At 44.0% G+C, this 18324-nt stretch overlaps 1 protein-coding gene across 7 annotated transcripts in view; it reads right to left on the minus strand.

Annotated features, from left to right (window-relative positions):
- CRTC2 (CREB regulated transcription coactivator 2) overlaps positions 1-18324 on the minus strand; it is a 1479582-nt gene that overhangs the window by 1457488 nt on the left and 3770 nt on the right. For 3 of the 7 annotated variants that reach the window (XM_069651440.1, XM_069651430.1, XM_069651396.1), the window contains exons 2-3: positions 16490-16581; positions 5498-5685 (exon numbers count right to left, since the gene is read on the minus strand). The gene's annotated coding sequence lies outside the window, so the exon portion shown is untranslated. The remainder of the gene's footprint in view (positions 1-5497; positions 5686-16489; positions 16582-18324) is intronic. The other 4 variants (XM_069651405.1, XM_069651456.1, XM_069651423.1 and 1 more) reach the window with 3 other exon arrangements.

Raw genomic sequence — 18324 nt, forward strand, 5'->3', positions numbered from 1 at the left:
CATTAAAGTTCTTTTAATGTTTTTTTAATAAGCCAACCCCTGCCTAGCGCGCACAACAGATGGCATTTTGATTAGGAAAGCAGGGTTTGTGTGTACCAACCTGTTGGTTAATGGCATCTATGTGGCACTCCCGTATGAACAGCACATATGCCTGCAACGTTTTGTGTATGTGGCTCTGACGAGTATGCCATGCTCTGCTCAAACTTAACATAAACCAAAAAAGTTGCCTCAAAATTGTACATCCACTAGGCCAAACGCCATTTATACACTGCCACACCAGGATTTTCCCTAGCTGCAAGCCAGCACTAATAAGAGATGCTAATGACAGCTCTGTTAGATAAAGCATAGGCCTGCCCTTTTTTGCATACAATAAATCCCTGAGGCCTGTGTAATGGTGAGGAGGTAGTGGCTGAGGAAATGTGGACCCTTTAACATGCATTAGAAGCCGGTTTTGTTTAAAACACTTCATTAGCTTATTAATGGTCAGGCTAAAATTTGTAAGAGGTACAATCCTTTCTGTTCATTGTTTATTGGGTGTCTCTTGTAGGGTATCATGTCCTGTCTATAGATATAATTCCCTAAAGATGTTTCTGTATTGGGGGTTGGGCATGCTCAAACTGAGACGCAGCCCTTCATCTAAACTTCTCCATAAACAAGAAGCAAAGGCGCCTTTGTAGCCCATTTGAGTGGCTGATGTTCCTGCAATGTTATACAGACATCCAAAAACTTAAGCTGTTCGAATAAGTATGTATGGTTACAAACATTTTAATGTTAAGGTGAGTGTTGTGAACCATGATGTGAGCACCAAGCCATGCGTCCGTTATGAATTTAGAGATCACACACAATCCTTTTATCAAAGACTTGTTTATCAAATATAGAGATCTCTGATCACGGTTATATTCCTGAAATGCTCTGCGATTTAATGCAACGCATACATGAACCCTCATTGGTGCCATTTGTCCACTGTTCCATTCTCAGAGGTATTTTGCAATTTCTTATTGCAGAGTGTACCAGACTGTCCATTCTTGGAATGATAACTTTCAATCAGAAAATAATTCATATGGTTAGTCTAGTACTGCCCCTTGCAAAATACAAATGAGGTGGTACCATCAGAACAATTGCAACATACGGCCAGTGGGCCCTCGGATGCTGCAGGGCTGGTCAGACCGCAGTGTGCCAGTACGAACAGTTTGAAACTGCATTCAGGCAAGGCCTTCCTAAGAGCAGGTGACAAGAAAACCATTTACTTGAGCAGCAACAGCTGTGTTTTACATTTGATTCTTCTGTAAAGTACTTGAATTACAATGTAATAAATTGAGCTTAATTTATATAGCAATTATTTATTGATATTGAGGTGTTCGCACAACGGTAATGAGTAGTTTGGGAGTGATGTGTGCCATCTGGGGGCGCATTCTAGTGTTTCGCCTTGGGCACTAAGTTGACTAGAAACTGCCTTGAGCACCAACATACACCAACAGTCACCTCAGCCCCGACACACCCATCACCCAGCGACAGGCCCTCACACAATTAAAGATTCAAACATAGAAAAATCCCCACCTTACAACTCTTCACTGCAACCCTGAAAGAGCGCTGCAACAGCTCCCCAGACACTTCACAGGCGGACATCCCGTTACTGACATAGCGCTCAACCCGCCAGCCCAATACCTCCCGAGACACTTCACCCAATGACAATTTATCCACTGACAGTCCCTCCTCTTCCCTCGACAGGCCCACCCACATTAACATCGCTTACACTCGTAGACTCTTTGCCTGACAGCCCCCTACACTCTAACAGGATAATTCTTCACTCAAATGACACCAAACTCATCCCTCACAGTGATGGCCCTCTCCCATCCTCCACCTGCCTCCCATTACCCTTACCCGAGTGGAGCCAATGTCCATAATGACTTCCCTCAAAGGCTGCTATCTCTGCCTGTCTCTGCCGTTGCAGCGTAATCTTCTCGCTGAACTTGCGCGGGTTGGAAGAGGCCGAGCTCTGCCCGTTGGCCGCCGACACCATCGTCGCACTGCCGCCGCCACGCACAACCGGGGCAGCGGAATCACAGGCCGCTGGGCGATGTAGTGTATGAGGAAAGTGTTCACGACACAATGCATGGGGGCAATTAACGGAAATGGACTACAAACCCCAATACACCGAGTGGCCTGACTGATGTCACGTGAGATAACACCGAGTACGTTGGGATTGCAGAACTTTACACAGTTTACGGACCAGAAGAACAAAGACTACAAATACCAGCACAGATGCTGTCTGAGGAACAGTGCGAAAGAGTGCGTGTCAGCCCCACGGAAGGACTGAGTCTCAAACGGAGTACACATGCCAGAACACAGAGATCCCAAAAGGGCTATGTCATCTGCTGTTTGGGGATGTGGTACCATAGAATGTGTTAATTAGGATACAGTAAAAACGAACTACAAATGTTCGCGCATGTTGAGGCTATCGTTTTCTCTATGGGTTCATAAATTCGGGCGATGAAGTGCCAAAGACCTGGTTCCTGTGGACGGAAGTTCAGTAGCTCACCGAACCAGCCGATACACACTACCCTGTGGTGATTAACATTTCCATAACGTGTGGGTTGAAGATGCGTCCCCCAACTTGCTGGTCTCCTTATCCAAAATATCTTTTAAAGGCACATGCTCCCGCTCCAGGACAGGTACATCTTTGAAATGGATGCTTTTGTATTTCTTTACTGGTTTAGACTCGTAACTGCCAGACATTAACATTTTACACGTTGCGTTGGGTTTTGAATCTCAGCCATAAGGTAGGTCACGGAAGATGCAGAGGGGGGTCTTCTCCGACAAGGTATTTGGTGTTCATTGTGGAAAATGTGATGTTTTCAAACAAACTATTCTGTAGTAGCGCTTATACACAATACAAGCCTAGGCGAGGTGGCTGGAAACTACTGGCTTTGTTAAACATGACATTTCATAAAACTCAAGTCAACGCCTTATGAAGTTCAAACATGGCATTCTGACATTCTTCCTGGAATCATTCTTGAGTAATCAGGTGACTCCATCCTAGAGTCATCCATAGCTAGTTCAGGGAGATCATCCGAAACCACCCTTATGTGTATAGGCTGAAATATTCAAACGAGATGAATCGAGTTATCACAGAAACTACTCCAAGAGGAGTTCCGATTACTTCCAGTGATGATCTTGTATTACTCCAGGATGACCCCCATGACAACTTCAGGATGGTGCGGATTACTCCAGGATGACTTCAGGGATGGGTGGTAATTACTCCAGGATGACCATGACAACTTCAGGATAGGTGGGGATTACTCCAGGATGACCTTGTGACAACTTTAAGATGGTTTTGAAATTGTCGACGATTATTGCAGACAACTTCAGGAGGATGTTGCTTTCAAACAGATTTAGGAAAAGGGTTTTGATTCCTTGTGTGTAAGATGGGTGGTATTACTTATGGATAGTGTACTGGAAAACATGGAATTTGCAGCCGTTACTTGCCATCTTTGCTAGAGCACTCAAACGTAATTAACTACAAATCCACCCCACGAACCAACCTCTAAACTCCTTCATTTCATATCTCACCCTCTAGCTAACATGGCATCATCAATAAACTCCCACAATTACAAATCACTGCACTAAAATAAACACTTTCAGTGACCTAAACAGAAGGCCTACCTGCATGACAAGACTGTCGCTCACTTCACCCAATATCGCTAGGAGCAGCTAGCAATTAGTTCGACCATTCACCACACCCAAGAAAACATTAGCTGACCCAGAAATCCAATAGCACTAAACATGTACCATTTACAAGTTGGCACCAACCTACAAATTCACCAAATCAAATATAATAGTTCTACACACAAGATCACTTGCATCTTCAGTTTTACAGAGCAGCATGTGAGCTACAATTACATTTAAGATTAGTAGCAGTGGCTGACCTAGCAACCAAACTCGGTTGTGGGGATGTTCCAATTCCATTTATTTCTTTTAAAACGTAATCTGAAAGATTTGCACAGGTGTGTGTTAACGAGTAGTTGTCACTTCATGGTCCAAACAGGCATGACCATCATACTGTAACAAGAACACACTGTTAAGAAGACATGGTGATAAGAGTTGAGCTTGTCAAATTAGATCTGTCCGACAAAACATTTGTAGCAGACAATTGACTGGTTACTTTATAGTCCAATATTTTGCAGTTGTTGCACAGCTACATCTCTGGGAACTGCACATTACACAGACATCTGCCGATTAAATGCTGTCTATCAATTGTCCAGGTGAAGTAACGGGCAGGTTCTGAGGAAGGAATGAACACTAGCCATCCCTGCCAAAAAGGTTTTCCAGCTTTTGTGAACAGCCATTAATACATTTTGGAATAGTCAGTTTTCACCCATCAGCTTTTACAATATAATTCTTTTGTTTTTGACACTGCATCTTCATTCTCCAGATTCCACCAGTAGCTGCTTTTTCTCCTCTACCTTGCTTTTTAAATGCCTCAATTATAGCTTTGTTATTTCATCAAATGTTTCCTGTGTCTTAATACTGTTTCTTGGCTGCGGGTATGAAAAGGGCACGTTGAAACTTCATAATGTGACTACCAATACAACAAACATTTTGGCTGAGCTGTACACTGGGGTGACTCCCCTTAAGCGTGACCCTATCCGACCCCTTGGAGTTTTGCTTATTCTTGCTCTCCTTGGCGCTTTCCCTCCCTCCCCATGCAGCTACCCACAACTCAGTGTAGCTGCACACAACAATGTGTATGGGTACATACCGGAGAGTGCGCCGGGACCACTATAATGTATAAATGGTGGGGATCTGCATCACCAATTCACAAGGTCTACGCATAAAGACCTTGAATGAATAGGACAGAAAACGGATTTGTATTTGTGAATCACGCTCTATTAGTTCCCCAACCCGTGGAATACATTTGCAGTATTGCACCTAAGGTGTAAATAAAAAAAAATAAAAAATGTAAAAGATAGTTTAGAAATTTCGATTTGGGAACCAACGAGCCAGCCATTCACTGGTCTCTCGGGACTCAACCCTTTAATCATCAAGTACTATCAGAAAATTGTTTCAAGATATTTTCACAATCAACTTCAATTTCAAGGCCTTGAAGACGGCCAAGGTCGAAACATGCGTCGGCTGACTTTATGGGAATAAATTCACCTACAGGTGAATACCCTGATCGTTTACTTTCATTCTAAAAGACTGTATACCTAACTTTAAGGAGGTAGATTGCGATTCGCCAATAGCAATCCATTCTCTGTCCTAGCTGCACACATACTCTGGACTACGGTCCCCGAGGGCGTTCAACCCATAGCGCTTCGCCAATAACAAAGAGAAATCAGTAGACCATCTATAGTTACTCTAGAGGAAAGATGCTGTAAATGAGATGGGCATTGTGTAGCATGTGTGAAAAAGGGGAACGACTCCACATAGGGACGTCGAATGTACCCTCCTCCCCCAAACAAATAGAACACACACAAAAAAAAAACACATTGCTTACCTAACTAGAAAAGCATGACTCCTTGAAATCCTTTTCTTCACGTATTTCTCTTCTACTTTCATCGATACCCTCTAACAGCAATTTCCAATTAACTTCACCAGGAATGGCAAAGGCTCAAATTCCCCATCCTTTCAAATGCACAGAGAATTGTCTGAATCAAAGAGTGCCATGATGAGTTGAGTCATTGTCTAAAAGAAGAAATAAAATATGTAAATTTAGTAGGTGGCAAGTATTTGTGAACCAGGTCTGTACCCAAAACCATTAATTTATAGTGGGCTCGCTATGTATGTTCCTGCCTGATGGGGCCCGATTTATGAGTGAAGCGTCTCTTGGTGCTTGGTTAACTTCCTCGAAGACTTCCACCCATTGTGGCTTTAACTAGTTGCATCTGTTCGCAAATTTAGAGGTGTGTGTTCTGGAGAGGCAATACGTTCTTAACTGCCGAGCTCTTGCACCTAAAATGCTGCAGTCATTTTGTGTGTGTCCTTTAAAAGACAAACACATGATATCAACCATAGAGAGCCCCACATTGCAGACAGCAACATGTACAGAAAATAGGAGGATATGCAGTGACAGAACCCATGACCAAAGTGATCTTTACTGGGGGAACAACCTTAGCAGGAAGGCCTTTGCTAATATGAGCCAGGCACTATCCTCCAGAAGGGTCAAGTCCCCCACCCCATAAGCATCGCTAATGTGCAATAAATTATGCACTACAGCTGAACTAGTGCAGCGCTCATAGCAGTGGAAAAGTCCTGCACAAAAAGTAAACCAAGCCATGGTTTCTCACACATGCACCACGGCTGGATACAACCTATAACGTAGAGGGTCGGGTGCACCTATCTGAGGAAGGCATGGACTATTTGTGTGGAACATTGTGGGGGAATTGGAACAGCAACAGCATTAAAGCCAGAGAGGGGCAACCAGTAAGAGCATTTATCCCCTACTAAGCAACGGTTTGAAAGCAATCAGCCTGATCCGTATAACAGACATTGTGGGGAACTGGGAAGGAGTCGCCCCACCCATGAAAAGGGGTATGCTGAACAGCTAGGACGTCTTATGACAAAGGCCTTCAAACTGGGGGGCCCAAAGGATGCCAGTTGGTGGGGGGCCTGAAGGATTATGGTGACTTTTTAATAGAAAATATAAGAATTTGTGGCGGGGGGCAGAAATGATTTTACTCAAGGGGTGGGGGGTCTCTGCATAAATTGCCATGGGTTCCCCTCCCCCCAGTGCCAAGGCCTTTTTTTGGTGATTTTGGTATTTCGCCATTCCATGCCTTCTAATGTTTTCTGTTTCATTAACGCCTAGGTCCAAAGGACGAGGTATCTCGTACTTGGCAACAGGGGGGTAATCCCAAGGACAAGATACCTCGCCCTTGGCACGTAAGGGGTTAAGGGAATAAAGTGACCTCCCACTTTTAAATAGCAAAGCAATTCACAGCACTCCGTTCACGCCCAGGTCAGAAAATTCCCGCTACCGCGTAGGTCCTGATACACAAGGCTGCTGAAAAATCCAGACAAGCAAGAAAATAGCTCAACATCATCCAACGAGAATGAACTGGTCCCATCATTAGATTAAAAAAAAAATATATATAAAAAGCGTTCACCCCAGATCATCATAAACAATGATCAAAAAATCAAAATTAATGACAGGGATCACTATCCCTAGCAAGCATTGAATAAACTTTACAGGCAAACTATCTTCAATTAACTGCTGAGGTCAAGTGGTTGGAAATAAAATAATAAACACATTGAAGGGGCAATAAAATCCCTCCGGGAAACTCATCAACCTATATAGTATGACATAAGTATAACTAGAACATGCAGTAATCCAGAGTCCCTGAAACTTCCATTTGTATATATTAAATCATGTAGCAATTTCACCAAAGTGTTGGACAAACTAAACGTAGATGAGTAGAGCATGAGGGGAATTCGAACATGGTCCCCTGCGCATAAAGGCTGGCACAACTAGCCCTACTGTGAATCGAAAAGGCAATGGAAAACTGGGGTGAACAAGCCATCTATGTGCCCTTTAAAATAAATGGCGTAAAAAGATCTACCACGCGGGTATAACATCCATAACTTCCAGCAGTGAAAAAATATTCAAAAGCATTACAATATAAAATGAGTCTTTGAATGCCAGACAGTTCGCTTTTTAGGGGGTGGGGGGGCAGCATTACAGAACCTCATTAGGGGTGCTTTGACCTTGAACTTCGGAGAAATAAATAGATGGGGGCATCTGTCCACTGTTGGTTAGAGGAGTCTTTCTCTCCCTTCTTCATGAGAGCTTGGATGGCCAATATCTGCAACCGTTCTCTGTGCGCCAATTCACAACAGCAAATCTAAGCCCAAAGCACCATGTGCCACCAGAAGGAAGGACACAGGAATCAAATAACTCCTTCATCAGGGCATTTCAACCATCCCCAGCCTGAGACTACACCTGGCGTTGTGTGCAGCACACCCTGTACCAAACAGCGGCTCAAACAGTCTGCCACACACTTCAAAACTTAGCCTGCCTTCATGCTAGCTAAACAAAACGTTGCCACTCGGCACCGTTTCAGAATTAAGCAATATTAAAGATGCTGCGAAAGTCACACACGCTTCGCACAAGCCACACATCAACAATCCCCACACAAGGGAAATCTATGCCAGCGGGTGTCTGTGCACTGGCATGCAGCTGTCTGGTGAAGTATGCGACGTGAGACGAAAGAGGTAAGAACTGGTCTTTATTAGTCGCATACAAAGATCATTGTATCAGTAACCGGCGCCCTGTACCGCAGCCTCCACCTTCACTCCCCAACCGTCGTTCACCCCGTCATCGCATTCCACATTCTCCGCATACCATAGGCTGGAGGCCATGAGATAAGGAGCCTCGGGATGCTCATGGAATACCACATCATCCCCCACTTACACACATTTTGAAATAAGATCAGAACTTGAATGTTCCTTAAACTTTTCCAGAACAACTAAAAGGTTAATACCAAAAGGAAAACTATTGAATAACATTACATAGATAAATGAATGTAAACTTATTAAGTCGTAAGAAGACTAACAAACTAGCATAATACAATTGCAATAGTAAGTAAATTGACATGTCATAATCCCTAGACCAAAATGGTAATCTCCTCTCTCTTGAGCTATGCGCACTCCTATTATCAGACATCTCAACCACTTTTTGTTGTTGTTGTTGTTGTGCATTCTCTCCACCAGACTGTCTCACCCACACCAAATTATCATTCACCATATCCATTCCCTTTAGAATATAGTCATCACCAAATAGATCACTCCCTCTTCTCCCCACTTTGGCTTGCATAAAGCCCTCATTATTTCCTTTCCACATCCACTTACTAACTCTATCCAGATTCCAAACAGATCCTCCTACAACTCTAACTGCTCTCTTGAACACTTGTACCACCTTAACAGGTCTGCTGTATTTAGATTCACCCTTTTTAACACTCCGTCCAAGTTTGATTCGCACAAAATCTCCAGGTAGAATTCTCAATTTAAACTTCTCAGGAGGAGTATTATGTAAATCACACGTACCTTTCTGTTTGTCGGGATTCCTTGATCCTGCCCTCACAACTTTCCTCTGATTAACCCATTCAGGCATTAATAATGTATTGGGAGCTCTTCCCCTCATTAATTCAAAAAGGAGAAACCTCCATTCCTCTCTTAACCAACATCCTAGTACTCCATACTCTCTCCCTTAGAACTTCATCAACTGGTATGTTGTTGCTCAATGCCAATTCCACTACTTCTACAATTACACGGTTGTATCTTTTCACCAACCCATTGGTTTGTGGGTGGTATAATGACGAGAACCTCCATTCAATTCCCATCTTGGCAAAATCTTTCATTTCACTACTTCTGAACTGAACACCATTAACACTTATTACTAGTTTGGGAAATCCTTCCCTACTGCAAATCTGCATTAAAAACTTTACTACCTCACCTGTGTCAATTTTCTTCACCGCTTTGACTTCTACCCAACCTGAGTAATAGTCTACTAATACTATTAGGAACTTTTTCTCTCCCACTAACTTCATATATGGCCCGATGATATCAATTCCTAACATCTCCCACGGTGAATCACCCTTGTCCATGTTAATTGGCTTGGACTTGACAATCTTACAACTTTTATCACTGTTTTGACATGGCCAACAATTCCCGATATATCTCTCAATCATAATATCCATGCCTGGCCACCAGTATTTCAAACGCACATTATTCTTAGTGCCTGTAATGCCGGGATGGCCTTGATGTGCCTTTTCGATGAGCTCACCCCAAAACTTGTGTGGGGGAATTAACTTATCCCCTCCAACTAAAAATCCATCCTCCATGGACAACTCATCCTTAACTACCCAAAATCTCCTACAACCTTCGCTAATGACCTTTTTCTCAGGCCAACCTGACTTTGTGTACCTCTTATCTCTTGCAACTCATCACTTTGGCCAGCTCCACCATCCACATCTCCTTGGACGTGACCTCAAAAATAGTCGCTACTCTTTCCTCATCAGGATCAGCACTTGTCTCATCACTCTTCAATGGCAACCTAGACAAATAATCAGCAATTGTGTTCCTTTTCCCTGGTACATACTTCACAGAGAAATTGTAATCTTGTAATTTTAAACTCAATCTAGCTAATCTCGGTGAAGTTTTACACATCCCCTTCACCGTGAGAACTTAAGGTTTGTGGTCAATCTGAACTATAAATTTGTTTCCCCATAAATATTTTCTGAAATAATTCACTGCCCATGAACAAGCCAACAATTCCTTCTCGATCACAGAATATCTACCTTCTGTTTCTGAAATAGCCCTTGAAGCATCATTTGCCTCTTCATCAATCTGTGTCAACACTGCCCCTAAACCACTTCCACTGGCATCCACTGTGATCTTGCTCAATCTTCCATAAACAAATCCTCCCAATTCTATAGAGTTACAAATTCCTTGTTTTATACTTCCAACTGCCTCACTACATTCATCACTCCAGGTAAATTTTGCATCCTTTTTAACAGACTCCCCAATGGTTCTGTAGTACTAGCAAAATTCCTTACAAACCTGTTGTAGTATTCACACAATCCTAAAAATGACCTTAACTCGTCCTTGTTTTTAGGTTCAGGAGACTTCTTGATGGCTTTCAAACCATCCCCTTTTGGCTTATAGCCTTTGCCATTCACTGCATGTCCTAAATACTGTACTTCCTCTACTCCAAATTTACATTTACTATCTTCAACTTTCAATCCGACTTCCTCCAACCTCTTCTACACTTCCTTCAATCTCCTATCATGCTCCGCAGATCCCTTGCCAAACACGATTATATCATCTTGATATACAAGTGTTCCACTCAAACCTTTCAACACATTCGTCATAATTCTCTGGAATACTGCTGCTGCAGACGCCAGTCCAAACGGCATGCGTTTGTATCGCTACAACCCTTGTGGTGTAACAAATGCAGTAATAACTCTACAATCTTCTGTCAAGGATATCTGATGATAAGCGCTAGATAGGTCCAACGTAGAAAACACATCAGCATTATCAATACGATTTAGCATTTCAGATATGATAGGAAGTGGAAAAACATCTGTTATAATGTTCTTGTTGACATCTCTTAAGTCCACACAAATCCTAGGTTTGCCATTTTTTTTCACTGCAATCACAATGGGGCTTATCCATTCAGATGACTCAATTTTCTCTATCACTCCTTCACATTCTAACAAGGTCAATTCCTGTTCTACCTTTTCAGCAATAGCAAACGGAATGGGTCTGGATTTAGTATGCCTGACAGGAATTGCACCCTTCTTAAGGCGAATTCTGTGTGAAAAATCTTTCAACAAACCCAATTTAACAGATTTGTCCTGTTCTTTTTCTTTGACTTCCGTACTTTTTACTGCTCGACTCTTGTTGACAACCAGGATTTGTTCTTCATTACTTGGATCCAACCTGATCCTGAGTCCAGCTTGATCTCTCCAACCCAAAACGTTTACTCCTTTTTCTGCCACGTACCTTTACTTGAGATCTTCGGTCTTTAAATTGAACGATGCTCGAGAACCACCCAATCATCTCGACTTTGGATCCCTCAAACCCACCAGGATTCAGGTGGTCTGATGCCTCCATCCTGGTTTTGAGGCCACGTTTTACTAAATTCTTCCAAGTTTTCTTCATGATAATTGTCCATGGCGAACAACTATCCACTTTCACTTTTAATCTCCAGTTGTCCAAGCATACTTCACAACTCGGGCATTTGAATTCTCCATAATGTGGTTCTCGTATCAGAAACACTCTTTCTTCATCAGATTCTTCTTCTTCCATAATGGCAGATATCTTCTTCCTTCTTCTACACATGACTGCAAAATGGCCTCTTATACCACAGTTTCCACATTTTTGTCCCAATGCAGGACATTGTCTTGCATAGGCATAGTGACCAACTCTGCCCAAACTATAACATCTGTCTCCTTCCTTCTGTTGGTTATACTGAGTTCTCTGATCGTTCTGAGGTCTGGGTTCATTTTTCGCCCAAGACTTTCCTCTATATGAATTTCCTCTCTGCTCATAACGGCTCATTCAGTTATTCCCTCCTGCTGCATTAACTTCCATCTTGTCTTTGTTCTTAGTATTTCCCCCTCCTCTGTCTTTCGGTCGAATTATATTGACCTGTGCTTGTTCCTCTGTTTCTTTTTCTTGCATCTCCCTGCTGCTCTGGCTATGTTTTTGCATACTTTGTACAGCCTCCTCTTTCTTGCTTTTTATCTCCTTCGAACATAAGTGAGTGTATTATACTTGCTTTGCTATTGCTATGGTTTCCGGCAGAGACGGATTACCCACCATCCACAGTCTATCCTGGATTAAGTTATCTTTCGAGTGGATAATGATCTGATCTCCGATCAACTCATCCAAAGTGATGCCATTGCCAAATTGGCAAGTCCGTGATAGCACTCTCAGTGCAGAGACATATTCTTCAATGTTCTCAAGTTCCTTCTGCACTCTAGTATAGAACTTGTAACCGGTTTATGGCCACATTGGTCTCTGGAGCATAATATTTGTCCAATTGCCTGATAGCTCTATCATGCTCATCAGCATCACCAGCTTCATCTCTAGTCAATTCTGGTAATTCTCTGAACTTCCTTTGCCCTTCCAACCCCAACGCATGTAGTAATAACTTCTTTTTTCAGGATGGGAGTTCCTCCTGTTCTACTGCTTGGATATAGTTCAACCAGAATTCTTTCCATTCTGACCATAGAACTGCTGGTTGACCAGGAGTTGGAAGGAAACTTGCTGGCGGTTGTATACTGATGCCCTGCATCATCCTGCAGTAATCTGATTCTTGTATCTGTATACACTCTTATATCCTCCTTTGGTGTAAGCTATTGTTTCCCCCCCCCTCCCCCCCCCCCCCCCCCCCCGAGTACTGTGAGGAGGAGGAGTGGATCACCATCTATTACTCATTCTGCCTACTCTTCATGTAGTCGGGCAGATCACGTGACTCGCTCTACTGCGGGTCCTTTTCTCTAAACGCTTAAACTGCATATGGCACGTAGCTTGTCCTAGGAGGGCGGGGAAAGTTCCGCACAAACCAACGTGTCAGACGTCAGTTCAGAGCAGCCGCTCTTTGTCTTGGCCTTACAAAACTGCACGAACCAACGCAATGCCAGTGCGCTAGTTCTGAGCGTCTGCTCTCCGTCTGCACAAGCCTGCACAAAATGGTGCAGCTGCTCGGAGCACCCACTCTCAGTATCCAATATGACCGCCGTCGCTGCTGCTGCCGCTTCCGCCGACCTGTGGGCTCTCAAGGCGCTGGCATCCTCGTCGCCATTTGAAGTATGCGACGTGAGACGAAAGAGGTAAGAACTGGTCTTTATTAGTCGCATACAAAGATCATTGTAACAGTAACCGGCGCCCCGTACCGCAGCCTCAATCTTCACTCTCACATCCCCAACCGTCGTTCACCCAGTCATCGCATTCCACATTCTCTGCATACCATAGGCTGGAGGCCACGAGATAAGGAGCCTCGGGATGCTCATGGAATACCACATCTGGGCAACATATTGAACATTGTGTGCCCTCTATATACAAGAGACACATTCTCACAGGGGCTATGCGACACTGCAATGTTCTTAAGCAGACGGCAATCTTGAGTATCGCTGGGTCCGTGCAACTCTTTCCTTCCCAGTAAAGCACCAGAATGATTTCACTCCTACCCACTGAAGGTGCGGTCATGTGTACAAGTTGTATATGCACCGTACCGGAAACATAGCAACGTCGCACACAAGGGCACAGCAAGCACGTGGATAATGGACCACTAGCAACCAGGGATTTTTGCAAAGGTTTGTTAAGTACATTAAGCTTCTGTCGTTTAAGGCCACACGTGCACTGTCCCCTAGGCACCAGGGAGCATAAGTGCTCATCCAAACTAGCAATCAAAACATATGTTAACCTATAGCGGTGCCAGCAAGATAGCAATTGGGTTTTCTGCCCTTTTTTTTTTAACAAAAAAAAATGATTTTCTTGATAACAAGACAGTCACTCTACGGGCAGTGATCTTCAAACTTGTTTGAACACGAAGCACTCACTAAGAAAAAGGTACCTGGCTTGAGCCCCACTATCCACATAGACTCCAAAATGTTTATCTGGTGTGGAATGGTGCTAAATGGAGGTGTGGGTGCCAAACAACATTCTTTCAAAATCATTACTTTCAATAACTCAAATTAATTAGAGGGCAAATATTTGTAAACGCAGCATTCAGAATTTTTTGCTACAGGGGACGTGACTAAAAGTAGCGTTGGATATTTATTTCAAAGAGTAACGTAGAACATACTGAAGTACAAAAACGTGATTACTATCAATGCAGTCACTTGCAAGTTGGGCAGTGGCATACTGGAGAGCTAGTGTGAAGCCAGCCATCACTATTGGGTTCTATTTTTGCAATAACCTGTGGTTGGCTTTCTTCCAGCTTTGACCGATATTTAGTCTTTAGGGCAGCAAAAGTTGAAAATGTAATCTTGCAATCTTGGTAACAGTACATTGACTGCATTTGGATAAAAAGGAGTAAACTGCATTGTGCCAACGCGTCGGATGCAGACATGAACCCTCCTCCTCCAAAGCTCCAACTTCTTAAATGCTGACATTTTTGCGTTCATAGCCAATGATGTGGTTTCTTTTCTGTGCCTTGCAGGGAGAGGTTTAGAAAATGTAGCTTTTCAAAGAGGTCACCATAGCAAGCTAACAGTACAAGCCAGTGTGAATCACACAGAGGCTATTCTTTCGTCTGGTCTAAACCCAGGAGAAAGCATCTCACTTTGTTCCAAAGTTCCTAAACACAATATAAAACAGGTGGGCTATTGTGCGGTGCATCTTAATAAAATGCACAATCTTTACAAAAAAAGTCAGCACCTCAGAGTCCATTCCCCATATTGCGCATAGGCAAAGCTTCCCAGGGATCACGCAGTGTGTGTGTGTGTGTGTGTCCACAATATATGTGGAGCTACTATCAACACTTTTGCTTTTAACCCAGTTCTAGCACCAGACATTGAAGGAGCACCATCCAAGCAAATACCAACACATGCCTCCCACTTTAGGCAGTGGGAATGTAGGAATGTAGGAAGTAGTTAACAATGTCAATGCAGTTGCTCTGCCCTGAATTGGTTTACAAAATATTTCAAGCACGATATCAATTCTGTACTGATAGAAGAGGACAGGTCAGTGATGTGGCGGAAAATTGCGGTGTCAGACAAAGATACTTTTGCATTTCTCTGCTGCACCGTCACTAAGCATTACCCGGTTGACAGTCAGAATTGTTGGCAGAATTACTCTCAGCATCTGTAAAGGGCTCCCCCCCAGATAATGTGGTAAGAAGCTTCCAAAGCATTTGCAGGTACCGGGGCCACGTTTTAACAGTGTCTTTTGCTTGTGTATGCCTTGTAGCTGCCGTACAAACAAATCCATGGTCTTTTTTGCAAAGGGTTTGTTTCCAAATGCGCCTTAAGTGTTGGCTTCAGGCTTGCTAATGTAGCGCCACAAACCACACACTGCAGCTTAACTTGTCAGCGACTGTGATCCATGTGAACCCAAAAAAAGACATTTACGTGTTTCTGCATTTCTCGTGTCCGTTTCCACCTCTCCTTCCGCCTTTCGTTTGAAACTCCTACCATCTTTGGGCACTAGGAAACTATCCAGTTCTGTGTTATTTTTGCATTTTAAAGGCCAAACACAAAAAAAGACTGATTTTTTCCTGGCCGTTTTTGTATTGACTTTAAAGTGCAGAATTCACATACTGCCCCACCCTCCTTCCCCACCCGTCAATCGGGGGGACCCCCGAACCACCAATTTCCCTCCCCCAACACATGCATCTTACCCACATGCGCACAGTCCAAAACACACCTCTGCCTCCTGTGATGACTCTGCTGGGTCTCACAGCGCCTGTCAGCCCCTGCACACATGTGTGACAGGGGCTTGACAAGTATGATCGTTCGATTTAGAAAGACCGCTCTGAGCGGTCACAGAGCGGTCTTTCTAAATCGAAACCCCCAATCGGTACAGTGAAAAAGATATTTTCTTCACTTAGTACCAATGATCCATCTAAAAAAGGAGCCCGACATTGCAGAGACCCACATTATGACACGTTATTTTTTAACCACCATTTAAAGTTTTCAAAAATTAAAAATGCTTTAAAAGATTTAAATTGACATAACACCATGTAAGATTTAAAATTAACCATGTGAAAAGGCTGGGGGGGGGGCGAAAAACAAAACTATGTGAACAGCTTGGGGGAAAACAAACTCAGCAGTAATGGGTCAGAAATGCTGCTTTTGACCCAAGTCTCAGAAGACTCCATGTTCAGAACGTGAAGTTCTGGCTCAAATTTTTGGTTGAATTGTGGTCCTGGACTAGGCCACAGGGCGGCGAAAACCACACCTGGATGCACATTGCACAGGGCCTATATAAACCATCACCGCTTCCACTCAACCAATATTACATAGGAATAAGAAATCCTTACTTGCCTGCGTGACTGGGTCAAGTGCTTCACTTGATTTTTCTTGCTGGGACACAGGTGGTTAGGTTGACACACCGACGCTTGGAGCGATGCTGCTGCAATGAAAACAGTTAGTCAATAATACATTGGTCTACCTGAGATTTCAAAAATGAGCAGGGGTTAAAACCAGCTCTTGGGTGTTAGGCATCAGCTAGTAAGCAGGACGCAACGCTGGGAAACCACTGTAAATGCAACTCCCACATGAGACATGAACTTTCAGTACCGCCCCAAACTGGACATGAGAAAGGAACAGCCTCAAAAATAGGTTTGAAATCCCCGAATGTGATTCCCACAATAACTTTAAAATGTGCAAGGGGCACAAATTGTATTGGTGTGGTGCTCATAGAGAAATTATGTTTTTTTTTTTTTTAAAAACGTGAACGCAAGTTTCAGCAGCGTTTTTGAGATTGGAAATTACTTTTTTCCTTTGAATGTGTAAAACACACATTTGAAAAATAATATGTCCAGCATGTAGAATACCAGCTTTCAACAGTGACGACACCCCTCCCCGCCACAGTGATGTTCATGGCCCATTGATTTCCATGGTGTCCCCTTCAGGACAGAAAAAACAAAACAGGATGAGCAAACATAGCCAGGAAATGCGCGAGTGACGGCTGGGGAAAGGAGCCCTGCTTAGATTAGGTCACCGAGCCCCCAGCTTCCCTCTGCAAAGCTGGGGGCTTGATAAAGCCTGGTCATGGCTGAAGCAGGCCAGGCCCCGAGATCCGGCCAGACATCTGATGCCGGATCTCGGACCCGGCCAGCACTGTCCCATCGACCAGAGGGGTGACGAGGCAGAGGAACAGCCAAAGCAGGGGGGACCGGTGTTGTACAATATCCGGCTACCCCACGGCAGATTGCTGGAGAGCCCAGCCATCTTCTGTGAGGGAGATGGATATCATACAACACTGGCAATGCGTGCTTCCGGCACTGCTCTCCTCTTCTCCCCCCCCATGGCCAAGCAAGGTGGGGCACAGAGGGAGAGGGGTCCAGGGGGAACCAGCATTGCAGTGATCCAGCCCCCTGCTCACCTTTCCCCACGTGTTAGTCTTCGTGGGTCCAAAGGGGGAGAGGGAAGCAGAGGGACCGACAAAGGCGTGAAACGCTTGCTTCCCGGCACTCCGTCCAACTGTGGTGTGGCGGTCTGAGGCGAGAAGCGGCATCCCTTACTAGGCAATAAGACGCTGGCGTCGGCAGCAGGAAGCAACAACGCAGCGTGGACACGCAATCCAAATTCAGGAAAGAGCACGTCCATGCTGCATTTATTTCCCGCGCCCTCATCACGTTGCACTGACAGTGCATGTATTTTCTCTTTTCTCGCTGTCTTGGCTCACACGCCCACAGATTGAAGACCTCTCCTCTGCCTACAGTATGGCTATTTTATAGGGCTAAATACCCATGGTTACCTTGCTAGCAAGACTACATAGGAGTTTGCATTTTCACTGTATACTCGAAAGCAGCATGCAGGCACCTAGTCAGTGAGACAACGCAGGTAAATCAAGGAAGTCGCAGGGAAATGAAGGAAGTCGGTGCTATACAGAAAGAAAAATATGGGGGGTGATGAGTTAAGAGACATCTTGTGGTACAGACACTGGCCGGTACAGCTCAATGCACTGCCTGGCAGCACTGAGCGGTAAAGTCAGGCACATCTCCCTGCAATGTTCATAACCCCTCACCCTGTGAAGGCAGTAAAGTTACAGAAATACCAAGGGAACTGCATGCCGTCGTGGTGAGCTTATTGATGTTATAACAGTGAAAGCCACGTTGCGCAGATAACGGCAGCACTTGTCATTGGGCCT

This window comes from Ambystoma mexicanum, chromosome 1p (genome assembly GCF_040938575.1).
Source record: "Ambystoma mexicanum isolate Mex_15411 chromosome 1p, UKY_AmexF1_1, whole genome shotgun sequence".
In the NCBI taxonomy this organism is placed as follows: domain Eukaryota; kingdom Metazoa; phylum Chordata; class Amphibia; order Caudata; family Ambystomatidae; genus Ambystoma; species Ambystoma mexicanum.